This window comes from Trichomycterus rosablanca, chromosome 6 (genome assembly GCF_030014385.1).
Source record: "Trichomycterus rosablanca isolate fTriRos1 chromosome 6, fTriRos1.hap1, whole genome shotgun sequence".
Taxonomy (NCBI): Eukaryota; Metazoa; Chordata; class Actinopteri; order Siluriformes; family Trichomycteridae; genus Trichomycterus; species Trichomycterus rosablanca.
In genome coordinates this window covers 1,920,001-1,932,500 of record NC_085993.1, presented here as the reverse complement: position 1 = coordinate 1,932,500, position 12,500 = coordinate 1,920,001, and the positions used below count along the sequence as shown (strand labels likewise).

Below are 12,500 nucleotides of genomic sequence, written 5' to 3'. Positions count from 1 at the left end.
AACGCGATTAAAAATAATAGTGCCGTTAACGCAAATTCTAGTTAATGTTGAGACTTGACTGGTAGAACTACAACGCTCGGTTACATTATGTTAACAAACCGCAAATGAAAAACGGTGGCAAGTCCGACATTAAAACGTCGGACTTGCCACCGTTTTTCATTTGCGGTTTGTTAACATAATGTAACCGAGCGTTGTAGTGATGCACTTATAAAGAAATAAATACACGCTATATTCACAAGTTGTCGGGAGCAGAACACTTTTATTAACTTATTCTGTTAATGTACCAAATACCGGAAAGCTGAGTCAAGCACGTTAGTCCATGCACTATGGAAGCCCCAAAGGGTCAAAACACACTCACTTCGTGTAGAAACGGCCATCAAACCATTGTCACAATACAACCACAGAAAAGTCTGTTACAATAACTACGCCTTATCCCACCTAAAGCACCGCTGATCTACAATGTTTGCTGATGGAGAAATTCTAACCTACAATCTGACATTTACTGCCTAGTATGTGAGTGAATAAAACTCCCTTACAGTTTTCTCTTGTCCCAGCAGTTTTTAACATCAGTACATTTAGCATAAAATGTGTTCACCATTTTAATTGTAACATTTCACATAAAAATCTTTGTTTTCTATAACATTTACACAGATTTTTTTTAATGCGATTAATCGCGATTAACTATATGAAATTCTGAGATTAATCGCGATTAAAAAATTCAATCGTTTGACAGCCCTAATTTTTATTGATGTTCAACTGTTTGTAATTGTATCTCTCTGCCTCAAGAGTTTCTGGTGTTACTGGGCTGTCAACCCCACAAATTCACAACATCTGCTGGCACCAGTACATCCAGACCACCATGAACGTCCACCATCACCCACAATCAGAACGACCTGTTCACGTTCCGCTCGGTTCGAATAACGGCGATGAGCCGGCGGTAAACACGGCGGTGGTTAATATCCACTGTGAGAGAGCTGGCGGAGAGCATCATTACGCTAATCACAACAGCTTCATTACTCTAATCATTACACCCGGCCTTACGCGCCCTCCCCCCCCGCTGCCAGCTTGTTTGTGCCAGGCTCAGACCATCAACACCAAAAATAGTCCGGATGGACCGGCGGATTATAATATTAGTTTTTTATTCTTCTTTTAGCTTCTCCTGAATATAGAGAGCAGCCACGGCGGATCTGGTCCTCGTACCAGACTGGGCACGGTTTTTATGGTGATGCCCTTCCTGATGCCACCCTCCTATTTATATCCGGGCTTGGGACCTGCACTGAGAGCGCACTGATGAGTCAAGTGCACCTCCCACTGACTAATCTTTTATTTTTTTTAATTAATGGTCTGTTTTACCACTGCTTTATCCTGGTCAGGAAACACCCCGGACAGGTCGCCACTCCATCAAAGGGCAAACACACACACACACACTCCAATTCACCCGACTGCATGTCTTTGGACTGTGTGAGAAGACACATGGAGAACATGCAAACTCCACACAGAAAGGACCCAGAAAACGCCGCTCCATCTGGGAGTCGAACACAAGACCTTCTTGCCTGGGGGAGGCGACAGTGCTACCCACCGTGCCGCCCTATTTTTGTATTACAGTAGGACATCTGAGACCCGAGCTGCTCCGTGAGCTGAGATCAGGAGCTGGAGTGTAATGACCTGTACATACAGGGACGTGGTAATGATCAGGTGGGTGTTGATGGTGCACGACCTCGCCGTGCATCAGTGCCACGCCGCCTCATGAGCTGTTAATAACATCGTTTCCTTCGTCTAACGGAACGCGCCTGTTCACGCAGGAACGACGGAACCCTCAGACTCTGTAACGACGCTCTGTGGAAGCGTATCGTAGACGCCGCGCCCCACGCTGGGGTGGAAGAGCGCCAGAAATCCTCACGTTAATGGAAGCAGGTTTGTGTTAATGAGGCGAGCGACTCGGTACCGGATCACGCCGAATCGTCCCGTTAACGTTCCCTCGAAAAGCCGAGCGTGAGGCGAGTAAGATCTGATGATCCTATTATTGTTTTCTATAAACACCCCACACACACCTTTAAAATACGCTGCTCTGACCCAAACTACACAAATCAAAACAGCGTCTAGTCGTGATTTGATATACTTTTCCACATACTGACTTTCAACCGACATGAAATTTGCATTTAAAGTCATTCAGTTTTGATCAGTTTTCTTTCCACCCTGGACTGCATTTATCTACATCATGTCCACACCATAAATCCCCACACATACGATGTGTTCCAAACCCCAAACACACTATTACTGAATATTCATTCATTCATTTATTATTAGTCACGTCAGTTGGGTAAAACTAGCTGTAACACAGGAACACTCCCTAAACACGGCACTGTTTAAACATAAAAATAACCTAAATTATACTTTAACTTACTTACTTTACTTACTTTACATTTACTCACTTTATTTTTACTTACTTTATTTTTACTTACTTTAGTTAATTTACTTTTACTTACTTTATTTACTAATCTATTACTTACTTTAACTTATTTTACTTTAACTCACTTTACTTTTACTTACTTTATTTACTAATCTATTACTTACTTAAACTTATTTTACTTTAACTTACTTTAATTTTACTTTACTTTTACTTACATTAACTTACTTTACCTTAACTTGTAACTTGCTTAACTAATTTAACTTCCTTTGTTTTAACTGAATTTAACCTACTTTACTTTAATTTACTTTTACCTACAATAACTTACTTTACTTAAAACTTACTTTAACTAATTTTAACTAACTTAAACTAACTTTAACTTACTTTATCTGAACTAACTTTAACTAACTTTAACTAATTTTAACTTTAACTTACTTTACTTTAACTAACTTTAACTTAATTTACTTTAACGTACTTTATTTTAACTTTCTTAACTTTAACTTACTTTACTTTAACTAACTTTAACTTAATTTACTTTAACGTACTTTATTTTAACTTTCTTAACTTCAACTTACTTTAACTTACTTTATTTGAACTAACTTTAACTAACTTTAACTTACTTTACTTCAACTTACTTTACTTTAACTAACTTTAACTTAATTTACTTTAACTAACTTTAACTTAATTTACTTTAACGTACTTTATTTTAACTTTCTTAACTTTAACTTACTTTACTTTAACTAACTTTAACTTAATTTACTTTAACATACTTTATTTTAACTTTCTTAACTTCAACTTACTTTAACTTACTTTATTTGAACTAACTTTAACTAACTTTAACTTACTTTACTTTAACTTTCTTAACTTCAACTTACTTTAACTTACTTTATTTGAACTAACTTTAACTAACTTCAACTTACTTTATTTAAACTTAATTTAACTAACTATACTTTAACTTACTTTACTTACTTTACTTTAACTCACTCATGGATTTATTTATATTTATTAGAATTGTAACACCATGTTTTACACTTTGGTTCCATATACGACAGGTCAGGTAGTTACTGGTTACCCATGATTCATCAGTTTAGATTTATTGCCAGTTTTGTATCCTCAGTTCACCTCACTCATACGTCTTAGAACATGCAAACTCCACACAGAAAGGACCTAGATTGTCCAATAGGGAATCAAACCCAGGACCTTCTGGCTGTGAAACCAGATAGAAATAGGAGGGTGGAGTCAGGAAGCGTTTCTCTGAGTTTCAGAGCAGCTTCTGGTTTTACTGAATGACCCGGAGAGCGACGGACCGCAGCCAAACGCACCATCAGATTCATTCACTTAACGAGATGCTCTCCGTGAGTTAGCACACTGAGCAGTAAAAGCGGAAATTTTACATGTTCTCCCCGTATCTGCGCTGGTTTCCTCCAGGTGCTCCGGTTTCCTCCCACAGTCTAAAGACATGCAGTCAGGTTTTTGTGTGTGTGTGTGTGTGTGTGTGCCCTGTGATAAACTGGTGACCTGTCCGGAATGTTACCAGCCTTTCACCCAAAGAATCGGACCCACCGTGACCCTGACCAGGATATATCAGTGGAAGAACAGACATTGAACGAATGAATGAATGAATGAGTGTCCCACAGGCACATTCCAAAATCCTGTGAAAAGCCTTTCACTGCTTTGTGCCCTGTTATTAATGCCCACGGTTTTGGAATGGGCGTCCAGATACTTTTGACTAAAGCAGCTCTTAAGAAGCTTTTAAATCATTAATAAAACGTGATTACGCACTATAATAAAAACAGCAGGGCGCTTTTGCTCTATTCATATTATTTTCATCATTTTCCGTTAAAGACCGTTGACTGTTTGGGGGGTAACTGTCGCCATGGTTACATGTGCGTCAAGCATCAGCAACCCTCCAGCATCGCTCGGACCGGTTGCCAGGTTATACAGCGGATATAAAAAGTCCACACACCCCTGATACGACGGCAGGTTACCGTGATGGAAAAGAATCAGACCAAGATTAATCGTTTCGGAACTTTACCATCTTTAACGTGACCCGTCGGTACCATTCGATTAAAAAATGACCCGAATTTTTTTAGGATGGGGCGCGGGGCGGGGGGTAAATAAAAAATGCACAATAAGGGGTTGCATAAGTGTTCACACTCAGTGGATCTTCACCCACTCTTCCATGCAAAAGCGCGTCAGATCTGTCGGACTGCGAGGGCGTCTCCCGTAGTACCCCACCACCACCCCCAGGTCACTTTAGATATTTAACTGGATTCTGGTCTGGGCTCTAGTGAAGTCGTTCTCTTGTTGACATGGAGCTATGCTTTGGGTGGCTGTCGGGAAATCTACTGATTTGGAACGATTCCGAATTCCCTCCGCTTTCACTAAATCCCCAGTTCCAGCTGAGGAAATCCACCCCCCGAGGCATAATGCTACCACCACCATGCTTCACTGTGGGTATGATGTTCTTTTGCACCAAACGTATCTTTTGGAATCATGGCCAAAAAGTTCAGGCTTGTTTTCATCAGATTGTCACACATTTCCCACATGCATTTGGCAGACTTGATGCAGGATTTTGCTAAATGCACCCCAGACAGGTCACCAGTCCATCACAGGGCAAACACACAAACACACACACACACACACATATTCTTGGGCAATTCCCCAAAACCCACACAGACACAAGGAGAACATGCAAACTCCACACGGAAAACAACAGCCAGGAAATCAAGCCCTTCTTGCTGTTATGCAACAGAGCTACTCACGGCACCACAGTACCTCAAAAACCCTAAAAACTCTAAAAAAAAAAATAACATAAAAACCCTAAAAACCGTAAAAATACAAAAAAAAAACCTAAAAAACATAAAAACCAAAACACTTCAGAAGAACCACAACAAACCCTGAAAACTCTGAAACCCTTAACGCCCTAAAAACAAAAACTAAAAACTAAAACACTAAAAACTAAAACTCAAAAAAACAGAAAAAAAAACCCAAAACCCTGCCGATTCTGAAAACCCCCAAACCCTGAAAAACCCTGAAAACCATAAACACTAAAAAAAACAGGAAAAACTCTGAAAACTTTAAAAAAAAAACTTGAAAACCAAAAAAATAAAAACCATAAAATCCCTGTAAACCCTAAAAACTTGGAAAAAACCATAAAAACCCTGAAACCTCTGAAACCCCCCAAAAAACCATGAAAACACTGAAAACCTTTAAAAAAAAAAAACCTTAAAAATCTTTAAAAATTCCTGAAAACTCCTGAAAAATTCTAAAAACTGTGAAAACTCTAAAAAAAACGAACCAAAGAGCCTAAACTGAAAAGTCATGAAAACCATAAAAAACACCACAAAACCTTAAAAACCCTGAAAGCCTTACAAAAAAAACTTAAAAACCCTGAAAACCATTAAAACCTTTTTTTTAAAAACATGAAAAACTCTTAAAACATAAACCATAAACCATAAAACAACTCTAAAACACCCCAAAAACCATAAAAACCCTGAAACCCCTGAAAAGAAATTCTTTGGTTCCCACTAGCTGTACATTATCAGGTAAATAATACCTGCTCTGTGGTGGTCCTGTGGGGGTCCTGACCATTGAAGAACAGCATGAAAGGGGGTAACAAAGCATGCAGAGAAACAGATGAACTACAGTCAGTAATTGTAGAACTACAAAGTGCTTCTGTATGGTGTAAGTGTAGAAACAAGGAGGTGGTTTTAATGTTATGGCTGATCGGTATATATATATACAGTGATACGCTCTGTCAACTGTGAGACCTTTTATAGACAAGTGTGTGCCATTCCAAATTATGTTCAATCAACTGAATTGACCACAGGTGGTCTCCAATCAAGTTGTAGAAGCATCTCAAGGATGATCAGTGTAAACTGGATGCATCTGAGCTCAATTTTGAGCGTCATAGCAAAGGAGATGGAGAGGTGCTCCTCTCAGCGGGGGTAATAACAGCGCCCCTCCTGAGGATGGAGAGGTGCTCCTCTCAGCGGGGGTAATAACAGCGCCCCTCCTGAGGATGGAGAGGTGCTCCTCTCAGCGGGGGTAATAACAGCGCCCCTCCTGAGGATGGAGAGGTGCTCCTCTCAGCGGGGGTAATAACAGCGCCCCTCCTGAGGATGGAGAGGTGCTCCCCTCAGCAGGGGTAATAACAGCGCCCCTCCTGAGGATGGAGAGGTGCTCCCCTCAGCAGGGGTAATAACTGCGCCCCTCCTGAGGATGGAGAGGTGCTCCTCTCAGCGGGGGTAATAACAGCGCCCCTCCTGAGGATGGAGAGGTGCTCCTCTCAGCGGGGGTAATAACAGCGCCCCTCCTGAGGATGGAGAGGTGCTCCTCTCAGCGGGGGTAATAACAGCGCCCCTCCTGAGGATGGAGAGGTGCTCCTCTCAGCGGGGGTAATAACAGCGCCCCTCCTGAGGATGGAGAGGTGCTCCCCTCAGCAGGGGTAATAACAGCGCCCCTCCTGAGGATGGAGAGGTGCTCCCCTCAGCAGGGGTAATAACTGCGCCCCTCCTGAGGATGGAGAGGTGCTCCTCTCAGCGGGGGTAATAACAGCGCCCCTCCTGAGGATGGAGAGGTGCTCCTCTCAGCGGGGGTAATAACAGCGCCCCTCCTGAGGATGGAGAGGTGCTCCTCTCAGCGGGGGTAATAACAGCGCCCCTCCTGAGGATGGAGAGGTGCTCCCCTCAGCAGGGGTAATAACTGCGCCCCTCCTGAGGATGGAGAGGTGCTCCCCTCAGCAGGGGTAATAACAGCGCCCCTCCTGAGGATGGAGAGGTGCTCCCCTCAGCAGGGGTAATAACAGCGCCCCTCCTGAGGATGGAGAGGTGCTCCCCTCAGCAGGGGTAATAACTGCGCCCCTCCTGAGGATGGAGAGGTGCTCCTCTCAGCGGGGGTAATAACAGTGCCCCTCCTGAGGATGGAGAGGTGCTCCTCTCAGCGGGGGTAATAACAGCGCCCCTCCTGAGGATGGAGAGGTGCTCCTCTCAGTGGGGGTAATAACAGTGCCCCTCCTGAGGATGGAGAGGTGCTCCCCTCAGCAGGGGTATTAACAGTGCCCCTCCTGAGGATGGAGAGGTGCTCCTCTCAGTGGGGGTAATAACAGCGCCCCTCCTGAGGATGGAGAGGTGCTCCCCTCAGCAGGGGTATTAACAGTGCCCCTCCTGAGGATGGAGAGGTGCTCCTCTCAGCGGGGGTAATAACAGCGCCCCTCCTGAGGATGGAGAGGTGCTCCTCTCAGCGGGGGTAATAACAGCGCCCCTCCTGAGGATGGAGAGGTGCTCCTCTCAGCGGGGGTAATAACAGCGCCCCTCCTGAGGATGGAGAGGTGCTCCTCTCAGTGGGGGTAATAACAGTGCCCCTCCTGAGAATGGAGAGGTGCTCCTCTCAGCGGGGGTAATAACAGTGCCCCTCCTGAGGATGGAGAGGTGCTCCCCTCAGCAGGGGTATTAACAGTGCCCCTCCTGAGGATGGAGAGGTGCTCCTCTCAGCGGAGGTAATAATGTACGAATTGAGCGTTAAGGAAGTTAAAGTTGAACCCGTGGCCCTGCCGCCCCTCCGGAGGACACGATTACACCCATTAGTTCTGCCTGCACTTTTATTAGCTGCGGATCAGTCGCTAAATCGTGTAATGAAGCTGTTAGCGGTTCGGAGGGCAGATTAGTCGGAGGTTGGATTTGCATACGATCGTCTGCGGCATGAAGTCGCCGTCCCCTCCGAGGCCGCTTTAGCTAATCACTCAGGAGCGCGGAGTACGTCAGTACTCATGTGATAGCTGTGATAGACGTGATAGATGAGATATATGTGCTAGACGTGCTAGACGTGCTAGACATAATAGATATGATAGACGTGATAGACGTGATAGACGTGATAGATGTGATAGATGTGATATGTGATAGATGTGATATGTGATAGATGTGATAGATGTGATAGATGTGATAGATGATAGATGTGATAGATGTGATATGTGATAGATGTGATATGTGATAGATGTGATATGTGATAGATGTGATATGTGATAGATGTGATAGATGTGATAGATGATAGATGTGATAGATGTGATATGTGATAGATGTGATAGATGTGATATGTGATAGATGTGATAGATGTGATAGATGTGATAGATGTGATAGATGATAGATGTGATAGATGTGATAGATGTGATAGATGTGATATGTGATAGATGTGATAGATGTGATAGATGTGATATGTAATAGATGTGATAGATGTGATAGATGTGATAGATGTGATAGATGTGATAGATGATAGATGTGATAGATGTGATAGATGATAGATGTGATAGATGTGATATGTGATAGATGTGATAGATGTGATATGTGATAGATGTGATAGATGTGATAGATGTGATAGATGTGATAGATGATAGATGTGATAGATGTGATATGTGATAGATGTGATATGTGATAGATGTGATAGATGATAGATGTGATAGATGTGATATGTGATAGATGTGATATGTGATAGATGTGATATGTGATAGATGTGATAGATGATAGATGTGATAGATGTGATATGTGATAGATGTGATATGTGATAGATGTGATATGTGATAGATGTGATATGTGATAGATGTGATAGATGATAGATGTGATAGATGTGATATGTGATAGATGTGATAGATGTGATATGTGATAGATGTGATAGATGTGATATGTGATAGATGTGATAGATGTGATAGATGTGATAGATGTGATAGATGTGATATGTGATAGATGTGATATGTGATAGATGTGATATGTGATAGATGTGATAGATGTGATAGATGTGATAGATGTGATATGTGATAGATGTGATATGTGATAGATGTGATATGTGATAGATGTGATATGTGATAGATGTGATAGATGTGATAGATGTGATATGTGATAGATGTGATATGTGATAGATGTGATAGATGTGATAGATGTGATAGATGTGATATGTGATAGATGTGATATGTGATAGATGTGATATGTGATAGATGTGATAGATGATAGATGTGATATGTGATAGATGTGATAGATGTGATAGATGTGATATGTGATAGATGTGATATGTGATAGATGTGATAGATGTGATAGATGTGATAGATGTGATAGATGTGATAGATGTGATATGTGATAGATGTGATATGTGATAGATGTGATATGTGATAGATGTGATAGATGATAGATGTGATATGTGATAGATGTGATAGATGTGATAGATGTGATATGTGATAGATGTGATATGTGATAGATGTGATAGATGATAGATGTGATATGTGATAGATGTGATAGATGTGATAGATGTGATATGTGATAGATGTGATAGATGTGATAGATGTGATAGATGTGATAGATGTGATAGATGTGATATGTGATAGATGTGATATGTGATAGATGTGATAGATGCTAGTTTGCCTTCAGACAAGAACAAGACTGATTTCTGAAGCTCTGGTCACTTCATGATGATTCATAATTACAGTGTTTTAAATAAAATGTAAATATCTGACACCCAGTTCATTTATTTATTCAGTTCAGCCATAACATTAGAACCACCTCCTTGTTTCTACACTCACTGTCCATGTTATCAGCTCCACTTACCATAAAGAAGCACTTTGTAGTTCTACAATTACTGACTGTAGTCCATCTGTTTCTCTACATGCTTTGTTGCCCCCTTTCACCCTGTTCTTCAATGGTCAGGACCCCCACAGGACCACCACAGAGCAGGTATTATTTAGGTGGTGGATGATTCTCAGCACTGCAGTGACACTGACATGGTGGTGGTGTGTTAGTGTGTGTTGCGCTGGTATGAGTGGATCAGACACAGCAGCGCTGCTGGAGTTTTTAAACACCGTGTCCACTCACTGTCCACTCTATTAGACACTCCTACCTAGTCGGTATTGCTGCTGTTTGAGTCGGTCATCTTCTAGACCTTCATCAGGGGTCACAGGACGCTGCCCACGGGGCGCTGTTGGCTGGATATATTTTTGGTTGGTGGACGATTCTCAGGCCAGCAGTGACAGTGAGGTGTTTAAAAACTCCAGCAGCGCTGCTGTGTCTGATCCACTCATACCAGCACAACACATGCTGAGAATGATCCAACACCTAAATAATACCTGTGGGGGTCCTGTGGGGGTCCTGACCATTGAAACAGATGAACTACAGTCAGTAATTGTAGAACTACAAAGTGCTTCTATATGGTGTAAGTGTAGAAACAAGGAGGTGGTTTTAATGTTATGGCTGATCGGTATATACTGTATATATATATATTTACATTTACAAGTGTGTGCCAGTCCAAATTATGTTCAATCAACTGAATTGACCACAGGTGGTCTCCAATCAAGTTGTAGAAGCATCTCAAGGATGATCAGTGTAAACTGGATGCATCTGAGCTCAATTTTGAGCGTCATAGCAAAGGGTGTGAATACTTATGTACCTATTATGTTTATATTTTTAATAAATTTACAAAAATGTCTAAAAACATGTTTTCACTTTGTCATTATGGGCTATTTCGTGTAGATTTTTTTAAAGAAAACTGAACTCAAATCGGTTTTCAAATATGTCTGTAACGTAACAAAATGTGGAAAAAGTGAAGGGGTGTGAATACTTTCTGATGGCACTGTATATATATCTATATATATACACATATATATATATATATATATATATATATATACACAACAGCGAAGGACCAAGTGAAATGTAAAGACTTACTGGACGTTTGTTTGAAGTACAGCGAGATGTTCTCAGCAATCAGCCACTGAAACAAACAGAGAGAAGATCTGCATTACCAAACACTGTAAAGAAAACGATAAATCTAATCAATCTAATCTATTATCCGTCAGAGAAACCGAGCGCTCTCTCTCTACACATCATCCTACACCCCCGAGAAGAGGGCGTGTCTAAATTCTTAGATCCCTTAAAATGCTCCTACTGAGGCGCCTCAATTCCGAGCCATGATCCGACTGAATGGCGAGGGAGCGTCCGACGCCTCCTCAGCGCTGAAGATCAATCCCAGCATTCAGTGCGGCACGACTTTTCTCACAAAAAACGACAAACGTGGCGGACGAATAATACGGCAGAGCAACCAACGGAGTTCCTTACAAATGGAAATAAATTCTCGTCGATGTTTAATGTGTATAAAGGTGTGATCATGCGAGTGTCGTTTATTTGTAAATTGGGCCGTCAGGGACAGTTTACGCGTTTTCGGTACGCGGAGGGAGACGTTAGCTAGCGTGCTAACAGGTTGTGCCGCCTCGGAGGCTAACTGTGTTAGCTTAGTAAGCTAAAACTGCGCTGAAGTAAGTAGAGTGTCTAAATAATCTGCCTCATGAGTTTGATGTCTTATTAGAATCCTCTGTACAGAAGTGTGTATGGGGCGTACAGGTACCACCCGGGCACCGCCGTCGAGAGACCACAGAAGGAAAATAAAGGAGTGGGAGCGGCGCCCGCTACACGCCATCGGCCCCGTTTCATCCGAGCGTCGCTCCCGCCGCGCCTCCACCCCCTTATACTCTCTTCCCTTGACTTTGTTTTAATCTGCGTGGTCTGTGCCAGCTTACGTTCCGACGCTCTGATCGATGGCACCGAGGCGACAGAGATCTCTTTGTGCTGGCACCGATACCCAAATGCGGACGGAGGAGTCGATAAGGCGCTCGTTTAAACCCGCCATCGTTTTATCACTCAAACAAATTTCTCCTGCTTCCGCTGATTTGACTGCGAGTCTGAACAAAGGTCGACCGCCAAGGTGCCGAGCGATCGCGCTCTTATCACACGAGCTAAACAAAACAGAACCTGATAATGAAACAATAATAAAATCCAAAATCATGGAGCTTTTGTGTACGACTGGTTTCCTCATTAATCCAGGAAGACCAGGAAGAGTCCAGTACAGTTCAGATGGGACTGATATGACCTGGACGTCAGCGCAGATGATAACGTGGAGCAGGAACGTCATTACACTCTCCAGATTTTAGCGGTCGTGTCATTTTATACTGGCGGGTGAACGAAACCCTGAGATAGACTGGCACACTGGGTGCTCCTGCCTTGTGTCCAGTGTTTTCTGGTGGAACCCGACACGCTGTAACCCTGGATGGATGGATAGGGCA

The 12,500-nt window shown here is 42.4% G+C and overlaps 1 protein-coding gene across 1 annotated transcript in view; it reads right to left on the bottom strand.

Moving 5' to 3' along the window:
* lpp (LIM domain containing preferred translocation partner in lipoma) overlaps positions 1 to 12,500 on the bottom strand; it is a 175,634-nt gene that overhangs the window by 132,963 nt on the left and 30,171 nt on the right. Inside the window, exon 2 of the mRNA XM_062997237.1 lies at positions 11,110 to 11,155. The gene's annotated coding sequence lies outside the window, so the exon portion shown is untranslated. The remainder of the gene's footprint in view (positions 1 to 11,109; positions 11,156 to 12,500) is intronic.